The sequence below is a fragment of the Tamandua tetradactyla genome, chromosome 2 (genome assembly GCF_023851605.1).
Source record: "Tamandua tetradactyla isolate mTamTet1 chromosome 2, mTamTet1.pri, whole genome shotgun sequence".
NCBI classification, from domain to species: Eukaryota; Metazoa; Chordata; class Mammalia; order Pilosa; family Myrmecophagidae; genus Tamandua; species Tamandua tetradactyla.
The window spans coordinates 26,104,830-26,118,148 of NC_135328.1; the positions used below are offsets into that span (position 1 = coordinate 26,104,830).

The 13,319-nt window shown below is 40.5% G+C and overlaps 1 long non-coding RNA gene across 3 annotated transcripts in view; it reads right to left on the reverse strand.

The window, feature by feature from the left end:
- The window catches only part of LOC143667214 (uncharacterized), a 64,834-nt gene that overhangs the window by 14,171 nt on the left and 37,344 nt on the right, over positions 1-13,319 (reverse strand). For 2 of the 3 annotated variants that reach the window (XR_013167952.1, XR_013167953.1), the window contains exons 2-3: positions 12,730-12,955; positions 11,545-11,728 (exon numbers count right to left, since the gene is read on the reverse strand). This is a non-coding gene — a long non-coding RNA (uncharacterized LOC143667214). Of the gene's footprint in view, positions 1-10,405; positions 11,729-12,729; positions 12,956-13,319 lie in introns of those variants that run through there. The other variant, XR_013167951.1, reaches the window with a different exon arrangement.

The following is a 13,319-nucleotide window of genomic DNA, read 5'->3' on the forward strand; positions in this document are numbered from 1 at the left end:
GAATTGGTTGGGGTTCATGTAAATTGATAGTCTCTGATGATGATGGTAGAATTGTGGGAGGAGAAGAGACCTCTCTATGAGTGAAGGAAAGGGATATGGAGGTTGATGAGCGTAGTGGTTTGAAGTTGTATGTACCCCAGAAAAACATTAAATTCTTAAACCTAATCCATTCCTGTGGGTGTGAATCCATTGTAAACAGGGACTTTTGATAAGGCTACTTCAGTAGGCTGTGACCCACCTCAATCAGGATAGGTCTTAATCCTATTATTGAGTCCTTTATAAGTGAATGAAATTGAGATAAAAAGAGAGAAAGCTGCAGGAAGCAAGAAGCTGAAATGAAATAGAGAAGAAAAGGAAGAGATAAGGAGCCCCACCATGTGCCTTGCCATGTGACCAGAGAACCGAGGGTCACCAGCAGTCAGCCCAGAATGCCACAGCCCTTGGGGAGGCAGCATTGCCTTGATGACATTTGATTTGGACATTTTTTTCAATCTCAAAACCGTTAGTGAATTAATCCCCATTGCTTAAACCACACCATTTCATGGCATTTGCTTTGAGCAGCCTAGGAAACGAAAACAGTGCATAATGTCAGTGGAATCAGGAAAAGAACATGGGATTGTCTTAAAGAAGGAGCAGATGCATACGTAAGGAGTTGGACAACCTTCTGGGCAGATGAGTAGGAAGGTAGGAGGACTCCAACCCTATTGTGTGGTCCTGAGGCAGAGGGGAGGGCACGAGCAGCCATCACTTGAGAAGACCTAGAAGATCGCAGTGAGGGCAGAATAAGCAGATCCCAGCTCAGACGAGGAGGTGGGAGGAGCACCTGAAACCTTTGAGGATAAGCAGGAGTCTCATGGAGGCCCGGTACAGAGGGGGCCCTCAGAGGAGAGTGGTTTGGGCCTGGGCCAGGGCTAATCTGGGTGGGATTGAGAAAATGGGAGAGGACAGATGACCAGATGGACATTGGCTGAAGTAGGCAATAAGTCCCATTATGACCGGAGCATTCCCCATATGTAATTTATACACCAATTTTTTAAAATGAGTTAAAATCTCATGAGAGCAGTTATAAAATGATACAAATGACATAGAAAAGTGTCGATCATTACCCCCAAATGAAGAAGTTTGGGATACATACATATTTTTTTTCAAAGGCTTAAAGGATGAGGAAGATAAAATTACTTTAGGATGTGGATATAAACAGCTAATGTATGAACAACAATGACCAAAAATTCAAAGAAATAAATTGTGCTGCTGTCATTTAATTCACTCTATTAGGCTTATCCAAGCTGGGAAATGTTCCCGCTCAGGTTGGAAATGCCTAACAGAGAAAGGGAAAGTTAGTTTCATTGGGAAAGGAAAGGCATGGATTCAACTTTAAAGGTTAAATTTCAATCTGGGAGTTATAATGGTACTGCCAAATAATTCTTATTGTTATTTTTACAAATCTATTTCACTTTAAAACAAGTTGGGAAATTTCTGACTTAGTTTAAATGAGACCACAATTCTCCCAGGTCTGATGTGCCACCTGAGGCAGGGTCTCCTGCTGAAAAAGTGCTGTGTTGAGTCATTAAAATGGCAGCTCCCACTGAGAGAAATAACGGAGCCAGATTCTCACAGCAGAGCGGCTGAACAGTAGGGGGAGGGAAGCTAATTTTTCCAGGCAGATCTGAATGCTTCTTTTTCATAGGCAGTCTTAGTCAATATTTATCTAGCTAGTCAAGGAATTATAACTAATCATCTATCTCTTTTTCCCTTTCATTATATTTCTCAGCATCTTTGTAGGGCCTTGAACTTAGGCAACTATTAGAAGGGAGTTTTAGCTTCTTCATTCAGGACTTATGAAGTAAGAAGTAAAATTTTTGACTGGTGTGTAACCAAGCTGTGACTCTTGGACAACTGGTGTAAGACCTTTGAAAAAGAAGGCTATGGCCCTCATCTTGAGTGTGGATTTATACAGTGAAGCATCATTAAATAGGATTTAATTTTCTAAAGTCTTTTATTCTGCCATGGTTCCACTTTAGGAGATACCAACCTAGTCCTTCTCTGACTTACTACCTTCTCTGACTTTGGATATTACAAGGTTTTCCCTGAGAGAAGAAATCTTGTTCACCACTTTGAAGTACATGGGATACACAGAAGATATCATCTTTAGATGATGCCAATCACATGGGCAATTGTTCACACCCATGTGATGGAGCCCCAGTAAAAAGTTTCTGGACACTAAGGCTGGGGTGAACTTCCTAGGTTGGCAATAGTCTATCGTACTATCACACATAATTGTCAGAAGACTAGTACTGTCCCTGACCTCATGGAGAAGGGATAAATAGAAGCTCCCCTTTCAGAACTTTACTGAACTCTACTCCAAGATTCCCTTCCATTGGCTGATTTTATCTGCATCCTTTAAGTATAATGAACCATTAACTTGAGTAAAATAGCTTTCAGTGAGTTTGGTGAGTCTTCTAGTGAATTACCAAATCTTAGGGTAGTCTCGGGGGCCCTCAAATTTGCAGTTGATATCGGAAGTGAGAGCAGTCTGTGAATTGCAATTTGCTGGAGTTTTATCACTTGCATGAGCTTTCCACATCTATTGTCTGTTTCATGGACCATAGCAAGATACTAAATGGGAAGGGAACTGTGCTGGTTTGAAAGGAAGTATGCCCCCTAAGAAAAGCCATGTTTTGATATAAATCCCATTTCTTAAAGGTAGAATACTTCCTATTCAATACTGTATTTTAAAACTGTAATAAGATCATCTCCTAGGTGATGTGATTTAGTCAAGAATGGTTGTTTAACTGGATTAGGGATGACGTCTCCACCCATTTGAGTGGGTCTTGATTGGTTTACTGAAGTCCTATAAAGAGGAAATATTTTGGAGATTCAAAGAGACTCAGAGAGGGCAGAGAATGCTGCAACACTACAAAGCAGAGAGTCCACCAACCAGCGACCTTTGGAGATGAAGAAGGGAAATGCCTCCCGGGGAGCTTCATGAAACCAGAAGCCAGGAGAGTAAGCTAGCAGATGACGCTGTGTCTGCCATGTGCCCTTCCAGCTGAGAGAGAAGCCCTGACTGCGTTCGCCATGTGCCTTTCCAGATGAGAGAGAAACCCTGAACTTCATCGGCCTTCTTGAACCAAGGTATCTTTCCCCAGATGCCTTTGATTGGACATTTCTATAGACTTTTTTAATTGGGACATTTTCTCGGCCTTAGATCTTTAAACTAGCAACTCATTAAATTTCCCTTTTTAAAAGCCATTCCGTTTCTGGTATATTGCATTCCGGCAGCTAGCAAACTAGAACAGGAACTTAGACATGATCTAATCCAACACTATCATTTTATAAATGGAGAAACCGAGGCCAAGGTCTCATTGCTAGTAGCAGAGCCAAGACTAGAACCCTCGCCTTCTGACTTTCAAGCTCTCAAAGTCTTTCTACTATTCATGCATGCAGACTCTATTTTATTCATTTTTGCAGTGAGAGATATATTTTCATTTATGTATAAAGAGGAAGTGACTCGATAAAGTTCAAAAAAGCTAGAAAATGGGAAGATTCTAACCCAGATCTGTTTGAGGACAAAGCTATTCTCTGTCACCCACATTGAGCTGGGGCCCTCCTTTACAGGGCCTACCTCTATTCAGTTCAGCCCAGTAATCATTTATTGAGCACTTGGACACTGTGCTATGCCCTGGTGATGCAAAGATAAATTATATATGACATCAACTTTCAGCAAACACACTCATCTAAGTGAAAAAAGAAAGAAAGAAAGAAAGGAGAGAGAAAGGAAAGAAAGAAAGAAGGAAGGAAGGATAGAAGGAAGGAAGGAAGGATGGATGAGTAGAAGGAAGGAAGCAAGGAGGGAGGGAGGAAAGGAAGGAAGGAACAAAAGGAAGGAAAGAAGAAAGAAAGAAAAAGAAAAAGAAAGAAAGAAAGAAAGAAAGAAAGAAAGAAAGAAAGAAAACTGAAAAATAAACATTGTTTAAATGTTGCTTGGTAAATGTTATGGCAGAACACACAAAGACATGAGGATGTAAAGAAGGATTCTAATTCAGCCTGAGGACTTCCTGGAGGAGGTGATGCCTGAAGGCAGCCACATTCTAACAAGAGACTCAATACCTCATTCTCCTTGCTCATTCCCACCTGGTCTTCCTTGACATTCCCCAGCTCTTCTCAGGGACCTGAGCCAGCACCTATAAGTCAGGACCAGGAGCAAGGCTTTCCAACCTCCTTCACCCTATCTGCAACAACCCATCTGTCACTGAGGAGTCCTTAGAGTCTCTCAAATGGAGCACTCCTCCCCCGACCCAATCTCCATCCCCACCCCTACCACTGCCTTAATTTATATGTCAGGCTTTCTTAGAATGAGTGAAACAACCTCCTATCTGGTCTTCCTGTCCTCAGTCTTGGCTGTGCTCTCTTTTCTGTCTGTACCATTTTTCTACTGGGCAAATAGACTCTGCCATTCCCTATTCAAAATCCTCTAATGAACCCACACAGCTTTATCCTGATTTGAAGGTCTTGACAGTTCTGTGGCTTCAAAGGCCTCTCATCTGCCTGAAAACCCTTAATTTAGATCCCCTTTGGAACTTGCAAACTCCTATTTTTTCTTAAAAACTCAGCTCAGATACCACCTCTTCCAGAAAGCTTTCCTTGATGTTCCAGTCTGATGCAGTTGTCCCCATTGCACCTGTGTTTAACCAACCAAGCCCTTTCCACAGTGCTGTGCTCATTGTGTGTCTCTCCCACAAAGCTGTGAGCTCCTAGAAGGCAGAGGCTGTGTCTTCTTTGATTTGTATTCCAGGCTCCTAACTCTTGGAAAACGTTCAATAATTGTGAAAGAAAGGCAATTTCAGGTAGCAGGAATAGTTTGAACAAAGGCATGATGGAATGCAACGATGGTCTGTTTGGGGGTACTATACAGCAATCAGCACCATAATACTATAAAGCAGGGGGCAGCAAACTTGACCTGAAAAGGGCCAAATAGTAAATATTTTAGGCTTTGTAAGCCAAGAGGCAAAGTCAAAAATATTGTATTGGTATTTATACTATCATTTAAAAATGTAAAAATCATTCTTAGCTTATGGTCCAGTCTATGTGGGCTGGATTTGGCCCACAAGCCATAGTTTTCCAACCCGTGCTATGAAGGAAGAGTAGATGGGGATCATGGTGAAGGAAAGTCCAGTTAATTAAGCATTGCCTTATATGGAGAGTTAAAATGTAGGGCTGAAGGGCTAGAACTTCATAATCAATGTCAAACCATCAAAGAGTTTTAAGTAGGGGAGTGACAGGATTTTATTTGTGTTTTATGAAGAGTCAGTGGGCTCCAGTGGAGAAAGGACTCTTTATTCAGCTAGTCAGGCAAACCACTTCCACCCATGCTCCATCTTCTGACCCCAGCACATGACATCTCAGATGCATCCTGACACCATCTCTTTCCCCAAGTGAGGGGTTCTTGGAAGGAGATGGCCTTCAAGACCACAATCTTGTATATCTTTCTGTATGAACTAGGGACTTGGGTTTGGGAGACCATTCCTAGGGAAAAACTTTCCTCAGGCCTTCTTAAGAGAACGAATACGGTCATTTGAAGTAAATTGGATCCATGGGACAGGGTCCGTGAAGATCGTTCCCAATGTATCTACTGACCCATTTCTGCCTGGGTCTCTTCATGAACTGGTTATCTGACCCACCTTACTTCCACATCAGTTCAAGTCCCACACTCAGTTCCAAAACTAATTTAAATCACTAAAGACCAGGACAAGCCAGGCTGAAAGAGGAAGCAATCTTGGCCAGATCCATGTTTCAGCACACTGTACAGACTTCAAAATAAAGAGAGGGCAAAGTCCACTGAAATCACCCAGAAACAAAGAATGCAAGATTTTGGTGCCTTCTTCAGAGATTGCCCCAACTGACATTGTAAGGTCTGTGGATAAAGGAGAGGCCACAGAGTCTGAAGGCTTTCCATGGGGAGGTCTTTGTAACTAAATGAAATGACGATGATTGCTGGTCATTAAAAAGCAATGCATTGGTTAAATGCATATCTGCTTTTGGAAGTCTCTTTTGACTCAATGAGGCCACCAAGAGAATGATTAATTTAACATAGGCCTCAAGGGTGGCCACACCCACTTCACTGCCCATATTAGCTCTCCTGTGCACACTTCAATCCAAGAAAGCAACTTTGAACCTCACTCTTCTGATTGGCCAAGGCGGCGGTAATCATACTTCACCATTGTCATTCTGATTCTACATTCCTATTCAACTTCCTTGGAGAGGAAATGGTTTTAGAGCTGTTGTAAGATCCAATACCTATTAGCTACAAGGTAGAATCAGACCAAATTCATCATTCAAATGTCGTTTCTTCATTGCATCAACGGGCCCTTTCCAACCCATAACATTTTATTCAGGTAAAGTGACTTCTTCGGGGTTATTGAAATGATCCTCTGGAGATTATATCATCAGGCAAGGATAGAAGTCAGACTTGACTTACTTTACCTGGAGGGTTTTTGGTTTTAGAGTTCTTTTTAGAATTGAATTAAAGAAGCATGGCTAATATGGATCAAATAACTTGAGATTTGGCCAACTTCAAAAGCTTCTAAATTATTTTAAGAAGCCAAAATAAGCACCTACAGCTGCCGCTGTATATTGTACCCCAGAAATCCCAAAACACTTATGACCAAATATTTTAAGTGCAATATTGCAATGCGTTGCCGGGGTCCTTAGGCTCTTGTGGTCCAGAACCCCATATTTTAATATCATACATCAAACTTTTCATGAGTATCGTATAGGGGCTTTTGTGATTGAGAGTTTAAATAAAATGGATACTAGGAATATAGCAACTTATCCCACCAAACACTGGGCTAGCTGCAGGAAACTCATTTATTTTCTGCTGCAGCCAGAATCCTTCTGTCCATCTGTAAGTAGAAAACTTTGGCTTAAGGACATGTTTAGTTGAGGGATCCCTCTCAAAATCAGAGGGCTCTGGGCATTAGAGGAATTATAGGACAGTTGTAAGGATTATTTCTAGATTGCTAAACAATTTAGTGACCTATTTTGAGGTTATCCAGTAGAGACTGGATACTATATAAGAGGAAGAGGAAGCTCCAGGATTAATAGTAGACCTGACAGCCCCCTGTCCCTACCCTTCTTGCCGTCTCTCCTCCAGCCCCTAAAACCTTTTAGAGTGGATAAAGGGAGGCCCGTGAGATATTTAGAGTTCTGCTATACCCTTCTAAAGAGTCTACAAAGTCCATGTTTATATTATATTAGTGAAAAAGTAAAGGAAGGAAGCCTGTGGTTCTCACCAGCAAGGGCCTATATGTTTGAGAGAATAGATACTCAACGCACAAATCAGAACTATTAGGTTTAAAATAAGCAATTGTCCACAAGTTTGGGGAATACGCAGAGGGTCACTGGGGATGTTGGGTCAAAGTGGGAGCTGGTGTTGGTTCTCACATCCAAGTGTGAACTGATAACAGTATGCTTGCACACCTATTGACCAGCAGAAACAAGGAACCATCCTAGGAAATACATGAGCAGGAACTAATTGCTTGTCTTACTTACCTAAAGCTGCTATAACAGTGCACCACAAATGTGGTGGTTTAAAAAACGGAAATGCCTCGTCTCACAGCTTTGAAGACCAGAAGTCCAAAATCTATAGGGGATAATCCTTCCTTTCCATTTCCTAGCTTCTGGTGGTTTGCCATCAACCTCTGCCTCAGTTGTCATGTGGCATTCTCCCCATGACTATCTGTCTATGTCTAATTATGCCTTCATATAAGGACTCTGGTCATATTGGATTAGGGCCACCCTAATCAAATTTGGCCGTGTTTTACTGAATAACTTCATCAAAGATCCTATTTCCAAATAAGGTCACAATTGTAGGACTGGGGTTGGGATTTGAGTATGTCTTTTGAGGGACACAGTCCAACCCATATTGTACCTACTGTGGCAGATTTATCCTGCCAGGAACATTCTAACCATCCCAATTCCAGGAGAGAGGTAATTTTTAAGTATGTGGGTTACCCACCAGGATTCACCCAGATGAAGGGAAATTCTGAAAGCAGCTTACTATGAGAAAGCTCTAAACAAGGATGGAGGTGCAGACATCCAGTAACAACCCACAGATACCCATTCCCTAAATGACATAGTTGACAGATGCCTTAAGCTCCACTTGCATGGTTGTTCTTGGTTTTTGCTCAGGCAGACTCAGTAGTGCTGGAATAGATGGCTCTCCTAATCAGATCTCTGGACAATCAATGATCTCACTGAACCACTTTGATTTTCACTGAACTGCTTGCTCCTGCACTCTGTACACACACAAGGGCCTAGGTCTGTCAGGCATGAGTTAGAGAACAGTCCTTGGTTGTCAGCTATTTGTGCTTTCTGTTGACACTCCCCGTTGGGGGTCTCCTGGTGACTATTCCTGGGACAACAGCATCACTGAGAGCTCTGATGGACTAAGGCACAGATCTTTGTCCTACAGACTGGCCATGGCAGACTGTCCCATATGTGAGGGAGGTCATCACCTAGCTTTGCAACTTTGCTTTCTCCTGAATGCCTGAATGCATGGCACCGATACCCAGCCAGTGTTTCTAGACCTTGGAAAGCAAAAATCCAGCCATTACCTGAGAACACCTCCCAGTGACATGACCACACAAAATTCCAAGGGACCCTGCATAACCTCTCTGTGAGGGAAAGAAACTGGTCTATGGAACTGGACAGGTTCCCTTGAGTGTCCTCTGAGTCAGGGATGGAGAGAATGGAGACCCCTCTGACACACCATGAACCTGAGAAGGTTGTTTGTTTAGCAATGTGCTTACTATGCAGTAGGCACTGTCTAAGGCCTTCATGTGCATGAACTCACTTAATCCTCCCAACAATTATCCAAGATAAGAACTATTTTTGCTCCTATTTTTACATATGAAAAAAGTGAAGCCCAAAAAGGACAAGAATCTGACTCAGACTATATGTTGGTCAGCTAGGACTGCCATAATGAAGTGCCACAAACTTAAGACAAAGTGGGTGGCTTAAGACAAAACGGGAATTTGTTGTCTCACAGTTTCTAAGGCTAGATGTCCAATTCAAGATGGATATAAAACAAAACAAAACAAAAAAATTACATACTTGACACAAAATGTCCTGAGGGCCACAGTACCTCTGAAGTCTTTTGGGATCTGGCAGTGCCCAGCAATTCATGGCACTGCTTGGCCCGTGGCATAACTCAACCTCGGCCTCTGTCCCAGGGCTGCTTTCTCTCTCACTCACCATGTCTGTTCCAAAATTTCTTCTTCATAAGGACACCATTCCCATTGGATCAGGGCCCACTCTAAACCAGTTTGGCTTCATTTTAACAAATCACATGTTCACAGATCCTATTTCCAAATAGGATCACCAGGGGTTTAGAACTTGAACATATCTCCTCTGGGGACACGATTCAATCCATAGTAGATAGCAAGTGGTTGATTAGGAGGCCAGATACAGCTGGCTGGCTCTGGAACCTGCTCTAATGTTTTATCATTTAATCCTCCAAAGTATTCTGAGAGCTTTTACTAGCCCTGTCACATAGATAAGAAATTGGATTTCAGAGAGGTTAAGTAATTTTCCAAAAATCACAGAGTGAATCAATCGCCATAAGTCCCTGATTCCCAGGCCCATACTTTTCCTATGCAAGAGACTCAATAGGTTCATTTTCCTGAAGTTTTGAAACCTATAAGGAAGAGGCAGGAGAGTGAGTAATTAAGAAGGGAGAAAAAGGGAAATTTAGGGAACAATTAAATTAATGAAAAACCTCTTCTTTATACATGCTATAGATCTGAAGTTACATCGTGGGGGTTTCTGAACACCAAAAATTATTGTGTGCTATTTAGTTTGCAAATAAAATAACTGTGCCATATTCATTAAATGACATGAAAACCCAGAAAAGGATTGAAGCAAACTAGGACAATTAAAAAATAAACAAAAACTTAGACCCTTAGGAGATTGGGGAGGGGGGGAACATGTTTTTCACTAAGTTAAAAAATTGTCATGGATTTCCCTCTTTGGTTATTACGTGCTCTGCACACACACTGCAATGGATCATTTGGGAGAAGGCATTTTGGCCCAAATGTGCAGCCTCCCTGCCCCATCCACAAAGGGTGACCCACTCCAGAGAGCTGCTGCCATTTATCCAATGGGCTTGGCTTTTAGATTCAGCTTTTAGAGCCTCCCCACGGGGAAGGGCAATTGTTCCTTGGGGTCCCAAGGGAAGACATCAGTTTGGCTGTGACAGTTGCCGAATCACACGCATAATTGTTCCAGGGGAAGTATTATAGGACCAACAAAAAGAAATCTGTGCTGTATTATTTTGTAGGTTCCAACTGGTTGGATATAAAACAAAACAAAAAAGAAATTACATACTTGACACAAAATTAGGGCATTTAACATTTCTATTTCTTTTCGACATTTTAATCTATTCCTCCATGAGGATAGCTAATGGTTGTCTAAAAAGCTTTTGCCACTTTTCTACTTCATTTTAAGATGCCTATTTTCTATAGCTGGTACTTTCGACAAAATCATGTTCATTTTGTTCTTAGGATTTATTTCCAAGGATACAGTTCTTAGAGTAATTTAGGAATTATCCAAAGAATTATTAAGGGATTTAAGAATCTTAATATAGCAGTGTTAATTTACTATGGGAACCTTGTATAAATTTTTCTGAATGCCTAATAGTAAGAAAAATCTTAGGGAAAAAAATTATTGAAGCCATGGGCTTCAAAAATGTTTAAAAATAAGATAGAGAAATGCAGTATAATTATTTTAAAAGAAGCCTTTTCACATAAAAATATATGGATGCATATTACATTTGCATCAAGAAGATTCCCTTGATAGTTTCTTGCTAATATTTTTTCCACCAAATACATTTTATTTTTCCATCATCGGTGAAGAGATACATGACATGTAAGCTGACCCAGAAAGGATAACGTGTTTTTTGATGAATGCCTTTTCTATTTACGGTTCTATTCCTACAGCTAATTCAGTTCTCCTTTGATCTCAGGCTCAATAATAAGAATTATTTGGGTTTCAAATGTCATATTTAATATCAGAAAACCAGTCTTTTAAGTATTTTCTTGTGCTAGCTACTGTCGAATGGGCCAGATGGTCTTAATCAAACTTTGAGCTTAGAAGAGAACACAAAAGCACCATCAGTGACTTTGTTTCTTCTTCTTTCCCTGTACACATTATTGTTTTGTTTTCATCCCTTCTGCACACAGTGCTTTGCTCTCTATCTTTGCTCATATATCACCCCAATAATGAGTAAGGAGTAGAGATTCTCCTCCTTAGAGAACTTCCGTAACTTGTGGAAAACACCTTGATAAGCTGTGTAGGTGGAAACAGAGTGCAAAGGGCATACTCAGTGCAAAAGGGGAGTCGTAACTTTTTTTGTAAGGTGAGGCTCTGTTAACTGGCCAGCCTTTTCTTTCACTGGACACCAGTGGATATTTCAGAGATAGCATCTGGGGCCAGAGCTGAACTCTTGGAAAAGGAAAAAGAAAGGATAGTAACTTTTCTACTGACCGAAAGGCTAGAAAAGAACTGCTTGTGGCTGGGCAATGACAAGGAGGAGAAGAGAATGGTCTGAACTTCGGATTCCACGTTGAACAGTGTCTAATGCAGGGTGTAATAAATCTCTCCTCCGTTCCCTTCACACGATCTTCTGCAAAGCCCACGTTGCTCACAAATGCCATTATACACATTAATTCTGTAGAGGAGTTTGAAGAAGAAAACAGAACTGATGTCTTGGTTACGTTATCCTAGAATCAATACAAGTAGCAGTAACAACCCCCCAAATCTACAAGCTTGAAAATGGGTTGAAAAATGATAAATATCGCTCAGTTTTCTAGAGGTGAATAGAAGAAAAATGACCCCAAATTCCTTCTATGTAACTCAAAAGAAGAATCTATTTTATAGTAGAAATAAAAAGATAAAATAACAACAAAATAATAAAAAGTTCAAGACCCAAATGAATGCTCTTTGGTAGAATTTAATTTAGGAAGTCACTGCACATCTCCAGAGCTTGTTTCTCCACGGTGTACAATAAAGGGTTTTGCCTAAATCAGCTACGAGCAACCCTTGGCCTTCAGTCACTAATCCTTGCTATTCCACCTTCTGCATAGTTCTCAATAAGTTCACCTTTGAGAGAAAAGATGAGGTGATTGTGGCGCATTTAGGAGAAAAACAGATGTTCATCACCTAGCCATACATATGATATAATTTATGTGTTAATTTATTATAACTAATGTCATTTTTTATCTAATTCAAGCATGAAGTTAGAAATTAGAAGCCTCTCTCCTTATTGCAATTTTTCCAATATGCACAGAAAAGAACATTTTGTGACTAAAATGCTATATCAAGTCTTTTCATTGACATTTGTCTATTTAATAAACCAGGTGATTTAAGTTATTAGAATATAAGTTTTCTCCACAAGAGTCAATAAAATTCATCTTTTCATTCTGACTGATAGAAAATTTGTCATGTTTACAATTTTTTTTTTCAAAATTAGCCCTAGTTGAGGGGGAAAAAGGTTGATGATACTGAATAGATTATCTCTAACTCTGGGAGACAAATGACTTAAGGTTTCTCAAAATGGACTTTGTAAGTGGTATGTACTAAATAAATCTCTATTACTTTATGGCAATTCAGTATTATAGCTAAAAATCAGGGGCTCATAACCAAGTCTCCTAAAACAATTGTGTTTCTTACCTTTTATTAGCTGTAAAATGAATCACCAGCTTCTCTGACATCTGTTGATTATTATTTAGGGTGATAAAAAGAGGAAAATAGAAGTAGCTGGCAGGGACCCACTTCTTTGTGCTAACTCCATTTTTGAAGCCTTTCTCTTTCTCTTGCTCAATGAACTTTCTTTATAGAAAAACTCATGTGTAATTAAATCTCCAAAGAATAGAGTGATAACCAGCAAGTTGCCAACCTAGAAAATATGAATGGTTTAACAATGCATTTTCAATTGTTCTCCCTGCTCCCTCACCTTTTCTCTTCCAACTCATACTAAACATAGCTGTTCTGATACTTTATCTAAAGCTCAACTCTGATTATATTACTTGCCTGCTCACAAACGTTCAAAGGCTCCCCAATAACTAGAAAATGAAATCTGAGGTTTTTAGCATGGCCTTTGATGCCTTCTGGGATAAAGACCAACCTCCTATTCAGCTTCTTCTTCTACCTGTCATCACAGAATAAATGCTCTCACCAACCTTTGCTAGACCCTGCATGGATGTGAGATTTTCCCCATCCCTGCATTTATCCTCTCTTTTGGCTGCTTGCCTACTCTGCCT